Here is a 22,301-nt window from a genome sequence, read left to right as displayed (position 1 = left end):
TGGGGCTTATAAATTGAGAGGGAGGAGGTGGAAGAGTTTCACATTCATTACTAACAACTTCGCACATAATAAGCATGTTCAGATACACCCTGGGGTGTTAGTTTTCTTTTCCTATTTTTTGTCTCCTTTTTAGCAGCTTTCAATAAGTAGCACATTTTATTTTTGAAAAAAAGAATTGGAGCCGTCATTGAGCAGCCGCACCCTAAGGAAGGTCAGGAGATTAGGGAACGGAAGTAGGCTGGCCAGACTCTTTGCTGACCACAGTAAGCGACTGCCACTTTCTTCCCATAATTAATTTTGTGACTCTGATGAAAAGGCACCCCCTTAAAAAAATCTTTACTGAAAAAAAAAGAGTGAAAAATTGTTAGAAAATGGTCATGAAAAAGCGATCAATTTAAATTTATGTCTTTCAAACAAACCACATGGAACTAACCACAGAGCAGACATGCATTTGCAATGATATACGGACATTCTCAAAATATGGGCATGATTTTGCAGAAGAGAGTGGACATTACTAGCTTCTGTTGTTAGTGGGCTTTGGCCTAATTTCACAAGTATTCTGAAATTCTAAATGTTGCACTTCATGTATCAGAGAGCAGCATATAACAGGAGGCTTTGCATTTAACTGGCCCAACTCCATGCTTTACAAGCAGGAAAGCTGAGACCTCATGATAGAAAATTTAAGGTCATCTGTCTGGCAAGGAGCAGTTCAAGGACTCGTACTCAAACTCCATCCCAACCTGGGCTTCTTTCCACCTGAGCTAAACAATTCCCAGATGGGAAACTGCAAACCCTCACATTTAATTGGCAAGTCCTCTTTCTAAAGAAACTCTATGCCCATTCCCTTGCCAGTGGCCCTGCACATTGCCACAGGCAGATCATCTGTCGCAACCTGAACTGACTTCCTTAGCTGCTACTGAATGGCTTCTTCAAAGCAGTCTAGGCATATTGCACGTGGCTCCACGGACTTGGCTTCCCACACTTTATCTTCAAAAGGTGCACAGGCCATGACATAAATGCCTAAATTATCTGTTTGTTACTGGGATGGAAGAATGTCACCATCTCTGCTATCATGCAATTTAAAACGTTAAACGTCATTTTCAGCTTCTTTCTCACTCTCTCACTTTCTCTCCTATTCTCACCAGTCCCATTGACAAGTCCTATAAGTTCTACCTTGAAAGTGTGTCCCATGCTCGTCTCCTAATTTATATTTTCACAGGCCCTCACCATCAATGTCTTCCTGCTTCCCAGTTCTCACCACTTTGGTTCATGATCCATGATGGCTAGACCAGAGGCATCTCTATCAGCTGCACTGATATTCTCCTGTTCAAATCCCTGTCACCCATAGGGTAAAGTCCAAAGTTTTTAACATACCATCCAAGCACTCCCCAATGTAGCCCCTGCCTACTTCTGGAACCTAAACACCATTAGATCCTCCTATCACCATTTACTCCAGCCCAACTGGACTACTTTCATTCCTTAAATATTCCAAGAACTCTCTTCATTGACTCCATTCCCTCCTCCTCTTTTCAACTTCTAGAGGTCTTCATTCCTCAAGACCCAGTTCAAATGCAACCTTCTGTGTGAACCTTCCCTAAGCATCCAGAAGGGAATACTCATTCTTTAGTGTCCCCTTAGCACATTGCTTATACCTCTTTCTGACACTTTTTAAATTCTGCCCTGTATTATAATAAAGTGCGTCTCTCTCACTAAAAAGATGTCTTTTATCTTTGAAAAGATGCCTCATTCATCTTTGTACTCCTCCTCACCATAGCGTTTCATACAATCCTTTGCATATAGTAAGTACTTTTCTTCTTTAATATTAAGTACTTACTATCTGCAAGACAGCAGGCCAGGCAGAGTAAGGGCTAGAGGGGGAAGACACAAGATAACTAAAATGCAATCCCTGTCTTCAAAGGAGCTTTCATCAGTGAGACATGTTCACAAATAATCTCAGCAAGTGAACTAACTATGGGGGTGGAATTGGGTGGAGGGGAAGCACTGAATATGGAACAAACATTCTCTGCGTTCTCAATGAGAACACTGGTATTACAATATGGAGGGTGGGGTGTGGGGGAGGGGGCGACAGAAAGAAAGGGCAAGGCTGCATTTAAATCCTCTCTCTGTGCTGTGGTCATTATTAGAGGCTTGTCTAGGTCTACTCATCCAACCCATCCTTCCCCATACCAGAGTAATCTTGCTAAAGCAAGACTCTGATCATTTAACTCCCTGTGCAAATGTTAGCTGTTGAATGTATCAAGTGGCAAATAATTGCAGGCTTATGCTAGGAATTATGGAGAATACCAGTTTGTAGAGATGAGACAAACTCCAGGAAACAGCTGAAGAACGAATAACAAGGAGATGCTGTAAAAGTGCTGGGAATGAAAGACAAAGTAAGGGTATGGTCAGCGTGGGCTGAGATTAATCAAGAAGTAATAATTGGAGGAGGCAAGCCTTCAGTGGATGTCCACTTGGCAAGAAAAATTAGATGTACTAAGTGAACTTTGGGGTTCCTTTCCATTCTCAGACCCTGTTATTCTTTGAGATGGCTTATTCATTCAATAAATACAGACTAAGCACTTCCACAAAGCACTCACTAAATATTAATTGAATGCTTTCTATGTGCCAGGAACTCTGCTAGGCACTGGAAATAGGGCAATGAATAAAAGACTTTGCACTTAAATTCTTAAAGTAAAATGGGAATGACTGCTGTTAAACAAGGAAGTGCAACAAAATGTGATGGATATAATAATGGGAGGGTATAGTATAAATTACTATAGGACCACAGAGCTGGGACCCTAGCAGCACAGGAGCTAGAAAAATATCCCTGAGGGATGATGTTTAAGCCAAGACCCTAAGGCTGTACATGAGATAGCTAGACAAAAGGGACTGAGCATTCAGGCAGAAAAATATCACACGTAGAATTCTGTAGTTAAGAGACAGTGTGGCATGTCCAAGGAACTGAAAGACACCCAAAAAAGCTACAGCATAGATGGCAAGTAGTAAGAAGGCAATAAATTAGTCTACAGAGGTAAACAGGGCCAGATTATGGAGAATTTTACTAAGGTATGTGAAGGAGTTTATGCTTCATTGATAGGCTTTTGGTAACAAAGTATTTGGCACAGTGTATCTAGCCTACTAAGTACTTAATAAATGTCTGTTGAAGGGTGGATTAATGAATGGACATATTAATGGATGAACAAATGGATCTCCTTTGCAATGACATGGGCTCATGAAATGACTCATTTGCTCCAGAAAGTAATGCCACTATTATGGGTGGCATTGTCCCCTTAGGTTTGCATAGCAGATTAAACTCATGACCTCTGAGAGGCAGCCCATAACCTAGTAGAATTACTCAGTCACCTGGTTTACCCCAGAAGACAGAATTTAAGTAAATTTGCATTAAAGTCTAAGTTTTTCTAGAGATAAGTGTAAAGTTTTACCTGACAATCATTTAGGCTTGTGCTGTGAAAGGATAGCCTCTTTCTTAATCCTTGATGAAAAAATAGCATTCTGAACCTCAAAGGGCATGAATATTCCCAAATTAGGGTATTTGTAGCAATGCTCACATGGACAAATAAATCTCTGGAGAGAAAGACAGGAAAAAAGATTCCAGAGAGAAATTTTGCCTTTCAAATGAGACAAGAAAACGTAAGACAATTGTGAAGACCTAAACTGAGTTCCTCCTTTGGACACCCAGGTTTTATTAGTCACTGAGCCTTGTCTCAGATCCCAGCTCCAGAAGAGCCACTAGTTGGGATGAGTGAGCTGCCAGTGTGAGGTTGTCTCTATAAAGGGGGAGATTTTCAGAAATATAAATGTCATTCCCAGAATTCTAATTAATTACCAGGCTAAAGATTAACACTCCATACTCTTGTTTATAACCAAGAGACTTTCTCCTTATTTGCTACATAGTTGCATTCAAAATGTGGGAGTTGACTTGGCTCCAGGTATAAATAACATTCAATGTCTAGAAGGGTCCAAAAACTATTTCTGAAGTGATCACAGTAGCTAAGCTTCATTTGGCTCAGAGAGAATCTGAATAGAGCTTTAGATTTCTTAACCCGTTGTTAGGGATGTGTGTGTGTGTGTGTGTGTGTGTGTGTGTGTGTGTGTGTGTGTGCGCACGCGCGTGCACGTGTGTGTGCTATTCATATGTGCTGTCAATCAGCAATGTCTCCCTAACATAATAAGCAGCCTGTGAAGGTTTGCCATTTTTTTTTTAGAGAGAAACATGAAAACATGCCTACATAGTGGCTTTCTAGGAAATCCATTCTGTGTGTTTCATTAGTCATGTAAAGCACAACACTGTGAAGGGAGCGAGGTGCACCCATGCTCAGCTAGCATAGAAGCAGTGACATCTTCCTCCTAAGACTGAGTGAGTCTCTTGGTGTCTTAAATCCCAGGTCTGCTGACTACTTTCTCAGAACCCGCTCAGACAAAAACTCTAGCACTGGTTGAGCAGCCCAGACTGGATTCGGAGCTTTCTTAAAAGGCCCCTTGCTCCAACTGGGAGCTCGTAAAGGATTGCATAGGTGCCCTCAGGTGAGGGGATGTGGCTGCCCCCTGTGTGCCTTTCATCCCAGGCAGCTGTGGAAATGGTAAGGGGGGTGTCTGGCTGGGGGGATAGCTGTAGATCATTTGCAGTCACAGATCAGCGGATGGGCTCTTGGATGCCAGACGACATTTCCTTCCCTGCAGTTATGCAGTGCACAGCTAGCTGGCTGCTCGCTGCCCCTTTGCTCATCCCTGAGTGGCAGCCAGTTCTGATTCAGTCTGGTTTGCCATGAAGCTTGTTGTCCCAGCATGCCATTCCTCATGGACCTCACAGATACAAGACACACTGAAGTCGTGGCATCATTTTACTACACGCACAAGAGCTTGAGAATTCAAGCGTTCCTGGGGCTGCAGTCCCCAGAATACACCTGATTGTGAGCCAAACTGTTTCCCTTTCTCCTTCTCTCCCTGTGTATCATTTGCTCTTTTATTTTGCATTAAGACTAGCTTAGTGATCATGGACTTCAGCTCTTGCCTGTAGTGATCCTGTTCGCATTTTATTCTTCACACAGAATAGGAAGGAGGTTTGCTTGCTTTGCGCAGAGGCTGAGCCACAGGAGAAAGCAAAGCCAATGTGATTTATTGAATGAAAGCACTGGACAATTACCAACAACTTGCTCCTCTGCTGCCTCAAACAACCTAAACTGGTAAGTCAAATTTATCATTGTCTTTCTTCACAATAATATGGGGCTTTCTTAGTCACTGCTTATTTTTTAAATGTGTGTGTGTTGCCGTGGTTTAAATGATATAAAAAATCTTCATCTTCCAAAGTTAGCTGCAGGCAGTCCACAAAGAATGCACACAAGCACACACACAATGGTCTGCAACAGCACATATGTGTCCATGTGGAGAGGCAAGGAAGGGGGTGGGGGAGCCCCATTTCTGATAATTGGGCATTTTGTTTGCAACAAGCTTGAGGACATTATGTGCTTGCATAACTGATTAGTACTAGCTATGAAAAATAAATTATTCTTTTGTTGTATAAGATCATTTTCCAATCGGATTCCTGAGTACCTACAGAATTCCTGCTGGGTCAGGTAAAGATGTATCCCATCATGCTGATAATCCTGAGGACAAATCCAGCACTATTGCTGTCTTTAACCCAGTTTGCAGGCCTGACATGCAAAGTGGAATGCCAGTGTTCTGTCCATCCTGGGGGAGAGTGCCGTGAAGAACACCAGGACTGTGACGCTGAGGGTATCTGCCAATGGGACATGGGAGACATGCATGCAATCCCTTGCTTGATCCACTGCCACTTTTGCACCCATGTTCCTTAAGTCCTTTCATTATTGCAAAAAGATGTCTGGTTGGTAAGCTGCCCTAGGTTCTAAGTTGGATATTGTAAGTGTCCTGTTACCCATTCTGGTCATTGGCCCAGCCAATGCCATTGGAAGTACCAATGACATTCAAGGCTATGTTTGCATCTATTCTGGGCCCCCAAAATGCTCATAGTCACTTCATTTTTTCATTTGAATAAGATGTAAACCAACCTCTGCAGAGGTAGAAAGTGAATGGAGAAAAATCTGTTGCTTTTCCCACCACCATCTCCACCATCCACCACCACCACCACCACGTCTTCCTTAGTCTTTTGTTTGCCTGGCTATGTAGCTTTATGGCTGCATCAATCCATCTCTGAGTCTGTATAAATGTCATACAGAGTTTAATGGCATTGGAGCACTCTATGTGCCATCTATTACAGGCCATTCAAATGACTCTGTGGCCTTGGGTGCTGGCAAAGATGGATGATGTTGAAACAGTGAGCAGCATGCTTCTCTAAATAAAAACCAAAGTTAGGAAATCTGAGAGATGGGTTAAGATGTGCCTTGTAGAAAGTATCCCCAGGCCACTCTACTGAGCAAAGCCATTCTACTATACAAGTTGGCTATTTCACAAATGATGGCACTCTAACAAGGAGGAAACAGAATTGCCTCGTGGTTAGAGAAACAACTTTTGCTACTTCCCAGGCGGTGTCTTTGAAAAATTCTCTTACTTCCCCTGGATCTTCATTCCTTCCGTTCCTTCCATTCCTCCATTCCTTCCACTCCTGATTGTTTCAAAGAAGACATGCTAAGCTCAATTAGTGTATCCATGAGATATTACTTAAATCTTTCTGGTTAAAGGGTGCAATAGGTGATCAAGATCATTGTTCATGCATGCATCAGAAACATACAGATGAGAGTTGATGCGGGGATGAGGAGATACATGTCCTTTCCCCTATCTAAGGGATGCAGAGCACTCTGAAGCAAGCGTGATCATATTAGGGGATTAGCAGGGTTGAATAGAGCTGAAAATGGCATTTAAAAAATTCAAAGCCAAATAAGTATGTTATGTAAATTTTTTTTTCAATATCAATCACTAATTTTCTGTACTTAAGATGCCAAGATACTGAAGATCTTAAATGTATCAAAACAAACAAACATGCAAATATTTGGGAGGAGTTAGTTCAAGCATGAGTAGAATCTATGTAAAGAACTTTTGTTAACTGTCAGTTGTTTAAATCACCCAGCCTTCTCCATCCCCATTGTCACATGCTAGAGTTGAAGTCACCAGCTCTCACAGGGACTTTTTCAAGAGCTTCATACTTGGTTGTCCCCTGTCCCTGGTCCCAGAACACCCATCTCCCCTTTATATCACCCTCTGGATGCTACCAGAATAACTCTCTAAAAATGCATATATCTGCTTTTCCTTAATATTCTCTAGTGCTTCCCTGTTGTGAACAGGTTGAAAGCTATTTCTCTTTATCATTGCATGCAAACCACTTGATGGTCTGGCCCTGCTACCTCTCCAGACTTCTTTCCCAAAGTCCTGACATGGTATACAAAATGTACCTTTGTAAGTATCAGAGCCTAAGAGAGTACCCTGCAGGCACTGAACCACTAGCAATATCATGGCCTAACCTGAGCTATTATACCTAGAATGCCCTTTTCTTTCTTTTTAGCTAGTTGATTCTTCATTCACTCTTCAAAATCCTGCTCAGCCATCACCTTCTCTAACCCATTTTCCCACATCCCCTTCTCCGATGACCACTTCTTGTCACCCACAAAGTTAATCGCTCATCCTTCTTGCCTTAGGCATTGAGAGCAGCATTTATAGGTTAAAATCTCAGATCTAGACCCATATGGCCTGGGTTTGACCCTAGGTCTGCCCTTAATAGTGCTTCAATTTCTTACTACATGAATGAGGATAATAATAGTCTTTCACAGGCTATTATGGGATTCAATGAGATGATATATACAAAGGCATTATTCCCAATAGTGCCTAGATCACAGAAAGTGCAGAAGTAAAAGCTATTATTATTCCATAATTTCACATATCACACTATTTCATAGCTACACACATTTGCATAACTGTCTTCCTTGCCTGACTGTGAGCATCTTGGAGTACTAATAGGGTATTAACCTGTTTCAGTTTTGCCCAGGACTTTCCTTCCCAGTTTTAGCACTGGAAGTCCTGCATCCTGAGAACCCCCTCAATCCCAGGCAGACCAGGACAGCTGGTCACCCTTTGAGGCACCCTATCTTATGCAACTTTAAATCCCTGGGGTCTATCACAGGGTACATAGATTGTAAAATAGATGATCCATAAGGGTTTATTGAACAATATTGTCTTTCTACCTTCTTCCTCATAAGCCTATTTTCAAATTTCAAAAATCAGTCTTCTTGCTGTGAAATCACAGCTGAATTTCTAAAACTCATCACTATTTTTAGTAAACAACAAGTATTTTTTTTAATGCACAGGAACTGGAAAGATTGCTTCATCCTGTTAATATATCATCAGTTCAACAGAATTGGCCACACTTTAGCAATCAAAGACATACCTGTCATGTTAACAGTGAGTGGGGACCAGAAGAGGGGTCACACTTTCTTTTCTGTCTAGTGACAGGAAGGTTGAAGTCTGAAGGTCCCTAGTTCACATCACAGCCTGAAGAGCAATCCTGTCCCAGTCAGAAATGTTCCCTTCACTGAATGTATGTGTCTACCCAGCCGTCAAGAATGGCTCGAGCTCCTGTTTCTAATATGCTTTGTCTTACAACTGCCTCACATTCAAACTGGCTCAGATCTTTTTCACAACAAATATGATGAGAAAGTCCCATAGCCTAGCTCCTTTGAAGCAAGAACTCTGGACGTGCCAGTGTTCATAATAAGGGTGTGATCTTGTCTTTACAATCAAGGCCTAAGAAGAAAAAGCTGACAGGAAGCCAGACCAAGCTCCCTCAGGCTAAGTAATAGCACAGTTGCTAAAAAGCATGGACTTTGAAGTCAAAATTCAAATCCTGTATCCTCCATTTACTGGCTGTAGAATCTTGTACAAGTTAGCTAACCTCTCTGGGCTTCAGTTTCCTTGCTTGTAAAATGAGGATATAATTATAGCAGTGACTTTCCCAGGGGGTTATTATTACATTTTGTCTTAGCCTGTGAAAACAAAGCCTGAGGCAAAGCTGATTGCAAATGTTTCATTAGGTAGTGGGAGATACAATCTTAGGGCATCAAGAGTGAAGGAAAAAGGGAAATGAGTCAAGGAAAGCGGGAAAACAATAGAAGTGGTTTGTAACTGAACTAGCCAAGCTTCACAGGAAAACATATCTGGCTGTTTGTTTATATGTGATTGCTCCCAAGAAGCCCTCAAAACAGTCCACAGGAGAGGAATGGAGAGGAAGTTACCAGTCCTTCCTATTCCAGCTGGTGTTACTCAGTCCTTTAGGTATCCATGAACAAAGCAGGACCCTCCCTCCACGGGTCTGGTTGGGTCAGAGCTGCTGCAGCTACTACTATCACAGCCAGAACCCACCCTTCACTTGAGACAGCTGGTGGGGGTGGGAGACAAGATGATGGTAGCAGCCAAGACTCTATTTGGGCAAGCAGCCGAAGTCCAGGCAACAGGTGGTTTTGCAGTAAATCTGAAGAGGCTGTGCTCTTCATATATTGGTTATATACATGGTTATTCTTGCCATTTTGGACCTGGAATCTCAGGCTACTATCACTTTCGTCACAGCATGGTTCCAGGTTCATTCACACCCTCCAAACATGTAGCTGAGATCAGGCTGTGATATGTCAAGAAGTTGTTAATTTTCATAAAGTTCAGTTTATCCATTTTTACGTGCTTCTTGTGCATCCTTTAAGAAATCATTGTCTTACTAAAATTTACAATTTACAAAGACTTTCTCCTGTTTTCTTCTAGAGGCTTTATAGTTTTAGCTTTTACTGTTATGATCTATTTCAAGGTAATTTTGTATATGATGTGAATGAAGCAGGGATTGAGGTTCTTTTTTTTGTATATGGATATCCCATTGTTTCAGCATTATTTTTTGAAAGTTATTTTTTCCTACTGAATTACCTTCACACCGTTATAAAAAATCAATTGCTCATATATGTACAGGCTGTTTCTGGTCTCTCTATTCATTCATCTGTATGTCTGTTCTTCAGCTGTTGTCTTTATCTATACACCAATAACACATGCCTTAGTCACTGTAGATATACAGCAAGTCTTGAAAATAAGTAGTGTATGTTTTCCAACTTAGTTCTTTATCAGAGTTTTGGGACTATTTTAGATCCTCTCCATTTTTACAAAATTTTTAGAATCAGCTTGTCAATTTCCAGGAAAAAAAAAGAAAAAAATTTTTTTAAAACTCTGTTAAAATTTTATTGTAATTGCATTGACTCTATAGCTCAGTTTGGAAGAAGGGACACTTAACAATACTAATTCTTCTCATCTGATCTATGAATAAAGTATATATCTCTCTACTTATTTAGGTCTTCTCCAATTTCACTCATTAATGTCATATAGCTTTAAGTATACAGGTTTTGCATATATTTTGTTATATTTATTCCTAAATAGATTTTTATAGGTTTATTAGTTATTCTACAAAACTTTCATGTCATCCACAAGGGAAGGCTCTTCCTGCCTCTTTAACCATCTATATAACTTTATTTTTTCTTGCCTTACTTCACTGGCTAGGATGCTCACAATAACAGAAAAAGTAGAAATGGACATTCTTGCCTTGTTTCTCATCCCAGGAGGAAACACTTGGTCTTTAATCATGAAGTATAATTTTTGCTATAGATTTTTAAAATTCTGCTGATCAGGTTGAGGAAGTTCCTTTATATTCCCTTACATTAAGAAAGTTTGGATTTTTTTCTCATGAATGGATGTTGAATAATACCAAATATTACTTTTTAGGATATCCATAGGAGTTTTTTCCACTTTATTCTAAAGTAGTGAATTATACAGATGGGTGTTGAATATTATACTAACCTTTTCCTGGAATAAGCACTGCTTGATCATGATATGTATAACCGTTTTTGTACACAATATTCCCCCTTTTCTGTGGCTTTAGTCACCCAAGACCAACCGAGTCCAGAAGCAGTGACCCTTTTTCTGACATATAGTCAGAAGGTCAGTAGCAGCTTAATACATCACAGTGCATCATTCACCTCACTTCATGTCATCATGTAGGCATTTTATCATCTCACATCATCACAAGAAGAAGGTACAGTACAAGATATTTAGAGACAGACCACATTCACCTAAGTTTTATTACAGTGTATTGTTATACTATTTTATTATTGTTCTTGCTAATCTCTGACTGTGCCCAATTTATAAATTAAACCTTACCTTAGGTATGTGTGTATAGGAAAAAATATAGCATATATAAGGTTCAACACTATCCAGGGTTTTAGGTATCTACTGGAGGTCTTGGAATGTATCCCTCACAGATAAGGGGAGACTACTGTACTGCAGAATTTTTCTTGCTAACATTTCATTGAGACTTCCTGCCTCTCTGTTCAAGAGAGACATTGGGTGATAGCTTTCTTTTCTTGTAATGCCTTTTATCTGGTTTTGGAATGAAGACAATGTTAGCCTCAAAAATGAAGCCAAAGTTTTGGAAGAGTTTTGTGTACAGTTGGTGTTATTTGGCAATAAAAAGTGAAGAACTATTGGTAGATACAACACTATGGATGAATCTCAAAATAATTAAGCTGAATTAAAGAAGACATTTAAAAAGAGTGCAGAGTGATGGTTCCATTTGTATTAAATTCTAGAAAATGAAACCTATAGTATCAGAAAGCAGTCCCCAGTAATTGCCTTGGAACAATGGATGTGAAATAAATAGATGTCCAATCTATTGTTCAAATTTATTGAACATCTATTTATTTCAGGCCCACTGCTAAACAGCTTTTATGTATTATCTCATTTGAAATTAGATAATGTCTCTATTAGATATGACTATTATAATTGACATAAGGAATACTGTTAATGATGAGGAAATCAAAGTTCAGAGAAGCTAAACAATTTGTGAACATCGTACAATTAATAGCTAGAAAAGCCAAAAACTGAAGTTAGATCAACTTGATATTAAAGTCCCTACCTTTAATACTTTGCTTAAAACCACCATGATTATCCTGAGGTTGAAGAATGGAATAAAATGTAACTATAGATCTCAATCTGTTGAGTGTTTCAGTGAAATTAGCTAAGAAATGCTCTCTGAAGAGTGACATCCCAGACCTAACACACCAAAGCAGTTTCCCTGTCAGTTCTCCTCCTAGGATTCTGTATCCATTTTACCAATCAACTACTTCACTCAATATCTGGGTCTCTTTTTTTTCCCAGTTCAATTCAATGCAAAGATTATTGTTGCTATAATTTCCAAGACTCCTATGGGTGTGATTGGGATTACACGGTGTATGAGTAAGGTTCCCAGCAAGAGTCATATGGCACATTCAGAGTACGTGAGGAGAGGTTCATGCATTTTGCACTTCTTCTGTTAAATTTATTTCTAAATATTTTAATATTTTTAATGGCCTGCTACTGCAAATAGAATTGTTTTCTTAATTTCATTTCATTTCACTGTTCTGTAAATCAGAAAGGAGAAAACAGTTATAAACAAAAGTTACTTATACTGTCCTATATATATATTACCTTTAATATTTACCTACATAGTTTCCTATATGTATATATTCATTCCTTCTTTGTGTGAATTTGAGTCACTGTTTAGTGTCCTTTCATTTCAACCTGAAGGACTCCCTTTAAGACTTCACATAGAAAAGGTCTGCTACCAAATTTTCTCAGCTTTTACCTGTAAATGACTTATTTTCATCCTCAGTTTTGAGGGGTAGTTTTGCTGGATAGAGAAATTCTTCTTTGACATTCTTTTTCTTCAGCACTTTGAGTATGTCATCACATTGCCTTCTGGCCTGTATGTTTTCCTGGTGAAAAATCAGCTATAAATCTTTTAGAGGATTCCTTGTATGTAATGTTATTTCTTGCTTGTTTTGAAAACAAGTTTTAGCTTTTGACAGATTTAGCTTTTGATAACTCAATTGTGATATGTGTAGGTGTGAATCTCTTCAAATTTATACTTGGTATTCACTGAGCTTTTTGGATGTATCAGTTAATGTTTGTTTCATCAATTTGGGAAAAGTTTGGCAATATTTTTCAAATAATCTTTCTCCCCTCTTCCTTTTCCTGCTGAGACTCCTCTTATGTGTAAGTTAATAGACTGAATGGTGCTCCATAGATCTCTGAGACTGTTCATTTTTCATAACTTCTGTCTTTTTTTTCCTAAAACTGGATAATCTCAACTGATGAATCTTCAAATTTGCTGACTCTTTCTGCTGCCTGTTCTAATGCAATGCTGAGCTGCTCTAAAGAATTTTTTCATTTCAGTTATTGTGTTTGAATTTAGTTATTGTATTAAAGAAACTCCAGAATTTCTATTTAGTTCTGATTTTGTTTTATAAGTTCTAACTCAATTGATATTCTCTATGTATTGAGACATTATTCTCCTAATTTCCTTTATTTCTTTTCATTATTATTATTAAGATATCATTGATATACACTCTTATGGAGCTATCACATGACAAACACTGTGGTTACTACATTTACCCATACTATGAAGTCCCCACCATAGCCCATTGAAGTCACTCTCCATCAGTGTAGTAAGATGCCACAGCAAAGGTGAGCAGATTCTTTAGGGATTTTTATGTACAATATCATGTCATCTGCAAACAGTGACAGTTTAACTTCTTCCTTACCAATCTGGATGCCTTTTATTTCTTTTATTGTCTAAATGCCATAGCTAGGACCTCCAGTACTACGTTCAATAAAAGTGGAGAGAGTGGGCATCCTTGTCTTGTTTCTGATCTTAAAGGAAAAGCTTTCAGCTTTTCGCTGTTAGGTATGATACTGGCTGTGAGTTTGTCATATATGGCCTTTATTATGTTGAGGTACTTGCCCTCTATACCCATTTTGTTGAGAGTTTTTATCATAAATGGATGTTGAATTTTGTCGAATAATTTTCAGCATCTATGGAGATGATCATGTGGTATTTGCCCTTCTTTTTGGTGATGTGGTGTATGATGTTGATGGATTTTCAAATACTGCATTATCCTTGCATCCCTGGAATAAATCCTACTTGATCATGAGGGATGATCCTTTTGATGTACTTTTGAATTAGGTTTGCTAATATTTTGTTGAGTATTTTTTTATTCATTTTGTTATCATTAATCTACTTGAAGAACATTATGTTTACTAGACTTGAAGAACATTATGTTTACTAGACTCCCCCCATCACCAAGTCCCCCCCACAAACCCCATTATAGTCACTGTCCATCAGCGTAGTAAGATGTTACAGAATCACTACTTGTCTTCTCTGTGTTGCACATCCCTCCCTATGCCCCCAATGACATCATACATGCTAATCGTAAGGCCCACTATTTTTCCCCCACCCTTATCCCTCCCTTCCCATGCATCCTCCTCAGTCCCTTTCCCTTTGGTAACTATTAGTCCATTCTTGGGTTCTGTGATTCTTCTGCTGTTTTGTTCCTTCAGTTTTTCTTTGTTATTATACTCCACATATGAGTGAAATCATTTGGTACTTGTCTTTCTCCACCTGGCTTATTTCACTGAGCATAATACCCTCCAGCTCCATCCATGTTGTTGCAAATGGTAGGATTTGTTTTATTCTTATGGATGAATAATATTCCATTGTGTATATGTACCACATCTTCTTTATCCATTCATCTACTGGTGGACACTTAGGTTGCTTCCATTTCTTGGCTATTGTAAATAGTGCTGCGATAAAGTTAGGGGAGCATCTGTCTTTTTCAAACTGGGCTGCTGCATTCTTAGGGTAAATTCCTAGAAATGGAATTCCTGGGTCAAATGGTATTTCTATTTTGAGCATTTTGAGGAACCTCCATACTGCTTTCCACAATGGTTGAACTAATTTACATTCCCACCAGCAGTGTAGGAGGGTTCCCCTTTCTCCACAACCTCACCAACATTTGTTGTTGTTTGTCTTTTGGATGATGGTGATCCTTACTGGTGTGAGGTGATAACTCATTGTGGTTTTAATTTGCATTTCTCTGATGACTAGTGATGTGGAGCATCTTTTCATGTGTCTCTTGGCCATCTGAATTTCTTCTTTGGAGAACTGTCTGTTCAGTTCCTCTGCCAAATTTTTAATTGGATTATTTGCTTTTTGTTTGTTGAGGTGCATGAGCTCTTTATATATTTTGAATGCCAACCCTTTATCGGATCTGTCATTTGTGAATATATTCCCCATACTATAGGGTACCTTTTTGTTCTATTGATGGTGTCCTTTTCTGTACAGAAGCTTCTCAGCTTGATACAGTCCCACTTGTTCATTTTTGCTTTTGTTTCCCTTGCCTAGGGAGATATGTTCACTCATGTTTATGTCCAAGAGATTTTTGCCTGTGTTTTTTTCTAAGAGTTTTATGGTTTCATGACTAACATTCAGGTCTTTGATCCATTTCAAATTTACTTTTGTGTATGGGGTTAGACAGTGATCCAGTTTCATTCTCTTACATGCAGCTGTCCAGTTTTGCCAGCACCAACTGTTGAAGAGACTGTCATTTCCCCATTGTATGTTCAAGGCTCCTTTATCATATATTAATTGACCATTTTTGTTTGGGTTAATGTCTGGAGCCTTTATTCTGTTCCACTGGTCTGTGGCTCTGTTCTTGTGCCAGTACCAAACTCTCTTGATTACTGTGGCTTTGTAGTAGAGCTTGAAGTTGGGGAGCGACATCCCCCCCCCCACTTTATTCTTCCTTCTAGGATTGCTTTAGCTATTCGCAGTCTTTGGTTTTTCCATATGAAATTTTGAACTATTTGTTCCAGTTCTTTGAAGAATGCTGTTGGTAATTTGATAGGGACTGCATCAAATCTATATATTACTTTGGGCAGGATGGCCATTTTGACGATATTGATTCTTCCTAGCCACAAGCATGGGATGAGTTTCCATTTGTTAGTGTCCCCTTTAATTTCTCTTAAGAGTGTCTTGTAGTTTTCGGGGTATAGGTCTTTCACTTCCTTGATTAGGTTTATTCCTAGGTATTTTATTCTTTTTGATGCAATTGTGAATGGAATTATTTTCCTCATTTCTCTTTCTGTTAGTTCATTGTTTGTGTATAGGAAAGCCACAGATTTCTGTGTATTAATGTTGTATCCTGCAACTTAGCTGAATTCAGATATTAGTTCTAGTAGTTTTGGAGTGGAGTCTTTAGGGTTTTTTATGTACAATATCATGTCATCTGCAAATAGTGACAGTTTGACTTCTTCTTTACCAAGCTGGATTCCTTGTATTTCTTTGTTTTGTGTAATTGCCATGGCTAGGACCTCCAGTTCTATGCTGAATAACAGTGGGGAGAGTGGGCATCCCCGTCTAGTTTCCGATCTCAGAGGAAAAGCTTTCAGTTCTCACTGTTCAGTATGATGTTGGCTGTGGGTTTATCATATATGGCCTTTATTATGTTGAGGTACTTGCCCTCTATACCCATTTTGCTGAGAGTTTTTATCATGAATGGATTTTGAATTTTGTTGAATGCTTTTTCAGCATCTATGGAGATGATCATGTGGTTTTTGTCTCTCTTTTTGTTGATGTGATTGATGATGTTGATGGATTTTCGAATGTTGTACCATCTTTGCATCCCTGGGATGAATCCCACTTGGTCATGGTGTATGATCCTTTTGATGTATTTTTGAATTCGGTTTGCTAATATTTTGTTGAGTATTTTTGCATCTACGTTCATCACGGACATTGGTCTGTAATTTTCTTTTTTGGTGGGCTGTTTGCCTAGTTTTGGTATTAGGGTGATGTTGGCTGCATAAAATGAGTTTGGGAGTATTCCCTCCTCTTTTTTTTTTTTTGGAAAACTTTAAGGAGAATGGGTATTATATCTTCTCTGTATGTCTGATAAAATTCCAAGGTAAATCCATCTGACCCGGGGGTTTTCTTCTTCAGTAGTTTTTTGATTACCGCTTCAATTTCTTTGCTGGTAATTGGTTTGTTTAGATTTTGTGTTTCTTCCTTGGTCAGTCTTGGAAGGTTGTATTTTTCTAGGAAGTTGTCCATTTCTCCTAGGTTTTCCAGCTTGTTAGCATATAGGTTTTCATAGTAGTCTCTAATAATTCTTTGTATTTCTGTGTGGTCTGTCGTGATGTTTCCTTTCTCATTTCTGATTCTGTTGATGTGTGTTGATTCTCTTTTTCTCTTAATAAATCTGGCTAGAGGCTTATCTATTTTGTTTATTTTCTCAAAGAATCAGCTCTTGGTTTCACTGATTTTTTTCTATCATTTTATTCTTCTCAATTTTGTTTATTTCTTCTCTGATCTTTATTATGTCCCTCCTTCTGCTGACTTTAGGCCTCATTTGTTCTTCTTTTTCCAATTTCGATAATTGTAACATTAGACTATTTATTTGAGTTTGTTCTTCCTTCTTTAAATATGCCTGGATTGCTATATACTTTCCTCTTAAGACTGCTTTTGCTGCGTCCCACAGAAGTTGGGGCTTTGTGTTTTTGTTGTCATTTGTTTCCATATATTCCTTGATTTCTATTTTAATTTGATCGTTGATCCATTGATTATTTAGGAGCATGTTGTTAAGCCTCCATGTGTTTGTGGGCCTTTTTGCTTTCTTTGTACAATTTATTTCTAGTTTTATACCTTTGTGGTCTGAAAAGTTGGTTGGTAGAATTTCAACCTTTTGGAATTTACTGAGGCTGTTTTGTGGCCTAGTATGTGGTCTATTCTGGAGAATGTTCCATGTGCCCTTGAGAAGAATCTGTTGCTATTGGATGTAGAGTTCTATAGATGTCTATTAGGTCCATCTGTTCTAGTGTGTTGTTCAGTGCCTCTGTGTCCTTACTTATTTTCTGTCTGGTGGATCTGTCCTTTGGAGTGAATGGTGTGTTGAAGTCTCCTAAAATGAATGTATTGCATTCTATTTCCTCCTTTAGTTCTGTTAGTATTTGTTTCACATATGCTGGTGCTCCTGTGTTGGGTGCATGTATATTTATAATGGTTATATCCTCTTGTTGGACTGAGCCCTTTATCATTATGTAATGTCCTTCTTTATCTCTTGTTACTTTCTTTGTTTTGAAGTCTATTTTGTCTGATACTAGTACTGCAACACCTGCTTTTTTCTCCCTGTTGTTTGCATGAAATATCTTTTTCCATCCCTTGACTTTCAGTCTGTGCATGTCTTCGGGTTTGAGGTGAGCTTCTTGTAAGCAGCATATAGATGGGTCTTGTTTTTTTATCCATTCATTGACTCTGTATCTTTTGATTGGTGCATTCAGTCCATTTACATTTAGGGTGATTATTGATACATATGTACTTATCATATGCAGGCTTTAGATTCGTGGTTACCAAAGGTTCCAGGTTAATTTCCTTACTATCTAAGAGTCTAACTTAACTCACTTAGTATGCTGTTACAAACACAATCTAAAGGTTCTTTTCTGTTTCTCCTCCTTTTTCTTCCTCCTCCATTCTTTTTTTATTAGGTATCATATTCTATACTTTTTGTCTATCCCTTGATTGACTGTGGGGATAGTTAATTTAATTTTGCATTTGCTTAGTAATTAGCTGTTCTACTTTCTTTACTGTGGTTTTATTACCTCTGGTGACAGCTATTCAACTTTAGGAACACTTCCTTCTATAGCAGTCCCTCCAAAATAGACTGTAGAGATGGTTTGTGGGTGGTAAATTCTTTCAGTTTTTGCTTATCTGGAAATTGTTTAATCCCTCCTTCAAATTTAAATGATAATCTTGCTGGACAAAGTAATCTTGGACAAAGTAAGTTAGACTCTTAGATAGTCAAGGGATGGAGAAAGATATTTCATGCAAACAACAGGGAGAAAAAAGCAGGTGTTGCAGTACTAGTATCAGACAAAATAGACTTCAAAAGAAAGAAAGTGACAAGAGATACTTCTGCTTCATGGCATTAAATAGATCATGCCACTCCCTTCTGGCCTGTAAAGTTTCTGCTGAGAAGTCTGATGTTAGCCTGATGGGCTTTCCTTTGTATATGATCTTATTTCTGTCTCTGGCTCCTTTTAAGTCTGTCCTTATCCTTGATCTTTTCCATTTTACTCACTATGTGTCTTGGTGTTGTCTTCCTTAGGTCCCTTGTATTGGGAGATCTGTGGATCTCCATGGCCTGGGAGACTATCTCCTTCCCCAGACTGGGGAAGTTTTCAGCAACTACCTCCTCAAAGACACTTTCTATCCATTTCTCTCTCTTCTTCTTCTTCTGGTATCCCTATAATGCGAACACTGTTCTGTTCAGATTGGTCACACAGTTCTCTCAATATTCTTTCATTCTTAGAGATCCTTTTTTCTCTCGGTGCCTCAGCTTCTTTGTATTCCTCTTCTCTAGTTTCTATTTCATTTATTGTCTCCTCCACCATATCCAACCTGCTTTTAATACCCTCCATCATGCTCTTCAATAGTACCTCCGACTTGAATTCATTCCTGAGTTCTTGGATGTCTTTCCATACCTCCATTAGCATGTTGATGATTTTTATTTTGAACTTCCTTTCAGGAAGAGTCATGAGGTCCATATCATTTAAATCTTTCTCTGGAGTTGTATTAATAATTTTACTCTGGACCAGGTTTCTTTGGCATTTCATATTTGTATATGGCGCCCTCTAGTGTCCAGAAGCTCTATTCTCGAGCTGCTCAGCCCTGGAAGCAATGTCGGGGGTCGCAGGGGAGCTGTACTGGTGCCTGGGGGGAGGAAAGAGCTGTTCCCCGCCTCCCAGCTGCTGTGCCCGTCTCCACTGCCTGAGCCAGTGGGCCGGTCACACAGGTATGAGCTTTTGTCCCAGAGCAGCCGGATATGGATCCCTGCTTTCCACAAGTGGCTGGAATCCCAGCCTCCCCAGCAACTCCGCCTGTCCCAGCTTTCCAACCTCGTAATCAGAAGAGTATGATGAAAGCACCATGAAATGTAGGTTTGTGCTCCCAGTTCAGATCTCTGGAGCTAGGTATTCAGAAGTCCCAAGCCTTCCACTCCCTCCCTGCTCCGTTTGTCTTCCTCCCCTCCGGTGAGCTGGGGGTGGGGGGCTCGGGTCCCGCAGAGCCACAGCTCCAGTACATTACCCCGTTCAGTGAGGTCTGCTCTTTTCCCCAGGTGTGTGCAGTCTGATGCGTCCTCTTTCCTATTGCTCTCTCAGGATTAGTTGTGCGAACTGTATTTTCTAATTGTATCCAGTTTTAGGAGGAAGCCTCTGTCTCTCCTCTCACACTGCCATTTTTAATCCTTTTTTCAGGCCTGTGTTGAGTATTTTTGTATCTATGTTCATCAGGGATATTGGTCCTCAATTTTCTTTTTTTGTGGTGTCTCTGTCTGGTTTTGGTATTAAAGTGATGGTGGCCTCATAGAATGAGTTTGGAAGTATTCCATCCTCTTCTACTTTTTGGAAAACTTTGAGGAGGATGGGTATTAGGTCCTCACTAAATGTTTGATAAAGTTCAGCAGTGAAGCTGTCTGGTACAGGTGTTTTCTTCTTAGGTAGTTTTTTGATTACCAATTCAATTTCATTGCTGCTAATTGGTCTGTTCAGATTTAGTTTTTTCCTGAGTCAGCCTTCCAAGGTTGTATTTTTCTAGAAAGTTGTTCATTTCTTCTACATTATCCAGTTTGTTAGCATATAATTTTTCATAGTATTGTCTCATAATTCATTGTATTTCTATGGTGTCCATTCTGATTGTTTATGTGTGTAGACTCTCTTTTTTTCTTGGTAAATCTGGTTAGGGGTTTATCTATTGTGTTTATTGAAAAACCATAGCAGCTCCTGCTTTCATTCATTCTTTCTACTGTTTTATTCTTCTCAATTTTATTTATTTATGCTCTAATCTTTATTATGTCCCTCATTCTACTGACTTTGGGCCTCATTTGTTCTTCTTTTTCTAGTTTCGTTAATTGTGAGTTTATACTGTTCGTTTTGGATTGTTCTTCTTTCCTGAGGTAGGCTTGTATTGCAATATACTTCCCTCTTAGCACGGCCTTCACTGCATCCCACAGATTTGGCAGTGCTGAGGTATTGTTGTCATTTATCTCCATATATTGCTTGATCTCTGCTTTTATTTGGTCATTGATCCACTGATTATTTAGGAGCATGTTGTTGAGCCTCCTCCATGTGTTTCTGGGATTTTTTGTTTTCTTTGCATAATTTACTTCTAGTTTCATACCTTTTTGGTCTGAGAAGCTGGTTGGTACAATTTCAATCTCGTGGGCTCTTTTTGTGGCCTAGTGTATGATTTATTCTTGAAAATGTCCATGTGCATTTGAGAGGAATGTGTATCCTGCTGCTTTTGGGTGGAATGTTCTGTAGATGTCTGCTAGGTCAATCTGTTCTAATATGCTGTTCAGTACCTGTCTCCTTACTTATTTTCTGTCTAGTTGATCTGTCCTTTGGAGTGTGTGGTGTGTTGAAGTCTTCTAAAATGAATGCATTGCATTCTATTTCCTCCTTTAATTTTGTTAGTATTTGTTTCACATATGTAGGTGCTCCTATGTTGCATGCACAGATATTTATAATGGTTATATCCTCTTGTTGGACTGGCCCCTTTATCCTTATGTAATGTCCTTCTTTGTCTCTTGTGACTTTTTTGTTTTGAAGTCTATTTTGTCTGATAAAAGTACTACAATGCCTGCTTTTTTTCTCCCTATTAGTTGCATGAACTATCTTTTTCCATCCCTTCACTTTTAGTCTGTGTATGTCTGGGTTTGAAGTGAGTCTCTTGCAGGCAGCATATAGTGGGTCTTGTTTTTTATCTGTTCAGTGACTCTATGTCTTTTGATTGGTGCATTCAGACCATTTACAGTTAGGGTGATTATTGATAGGTATATACTTATTGCTATTGCAAGCTTTAGATTTGTGGTTACCAGGTTCAAGGGTAAATTCCCTTATTATCTAACAGTCTAACTTAACTCACTTAGTATGCTATTACAAACACAATCTAAAGGTTCTTTTTTTCCCTCCTTTTTCTTCCTCCTCCGTACTTTATATATTAGGTGTCATATTCTATACTCTTTGTATATCTCTTGACTGACTTTGGGGGTAGTTGATTTGATTTTGCATCTGCTTAGTAATTAATTGTTCTACTTTCATTACTGTGGTTTTATTTCCTCTGGTGACAGCTATTTAGCCTTAGGAACACTTCCACCTATAGCACTCCCTCTAAAATACACTGTAGAGATGGTTTGTGGGAGGTAAATTCTCTCAGCTTTTGCTTATCTGGAAATTGTTTAATCCCTTCTTAAAATTTAAATGATAATCTTGCCACATAGAGTAATCTTGGTTTGAGGTCCTTCTGCTTCACTGCATTAAATATATCATGATGCCCTTCTGGCCTGTAAGGTTTATGTTGAAAAGTCTGATTATAGCCTAATGGGTTTTCCTTTGTATGTGATCTTTTTTCTCTCTCTGGCTGC

At 38.9% G+C, this 22,301-nt stretch overlaps 1 protein-coding gene across 2 annotated transcripts in view; it reads left to right on the top strand.

The window, feature by feature from the left end:
• The window catches only part of ANKFN1 (ankyrin repeat and fibronectin type III domain containing 1), a 359,764-nt gene that overhangs the window by 199,501 nt on the left and 137,962 nt on the right, over positions 1-22,301 (top strand). For both annotated transcript variants that reach the window (XM_057501323.1, XM_036879836.2), the window contains exon 3: positions 5,070-5,204. The gene's annotated coding sequence lies outside the window, so the exon portion shown is untranslated. The remainder of the gene's footprint in view (positions 1-5,069; positions 5,205-22,301) is intronic.

This window comes from Manis pentadactyla, chromosome 4, assembly GCF_030020395.1.
Source record: "Manis pentadactyla isolate mManPen7 chromosome 4, mManPen7.hap1, whole genome shotgun sequence".
NCBI classification, from domain to species: domain Eukaryota; kingdom Metazoa; phylum Chordata; class Mammalia; order Pholidota; family Manidae; genus Manis; species Manis pentadactyla.
Note: the sequence above shows the minus strand (reverse complement) of the source record. Positions and strands in the feature narration are given on the sequence as shown.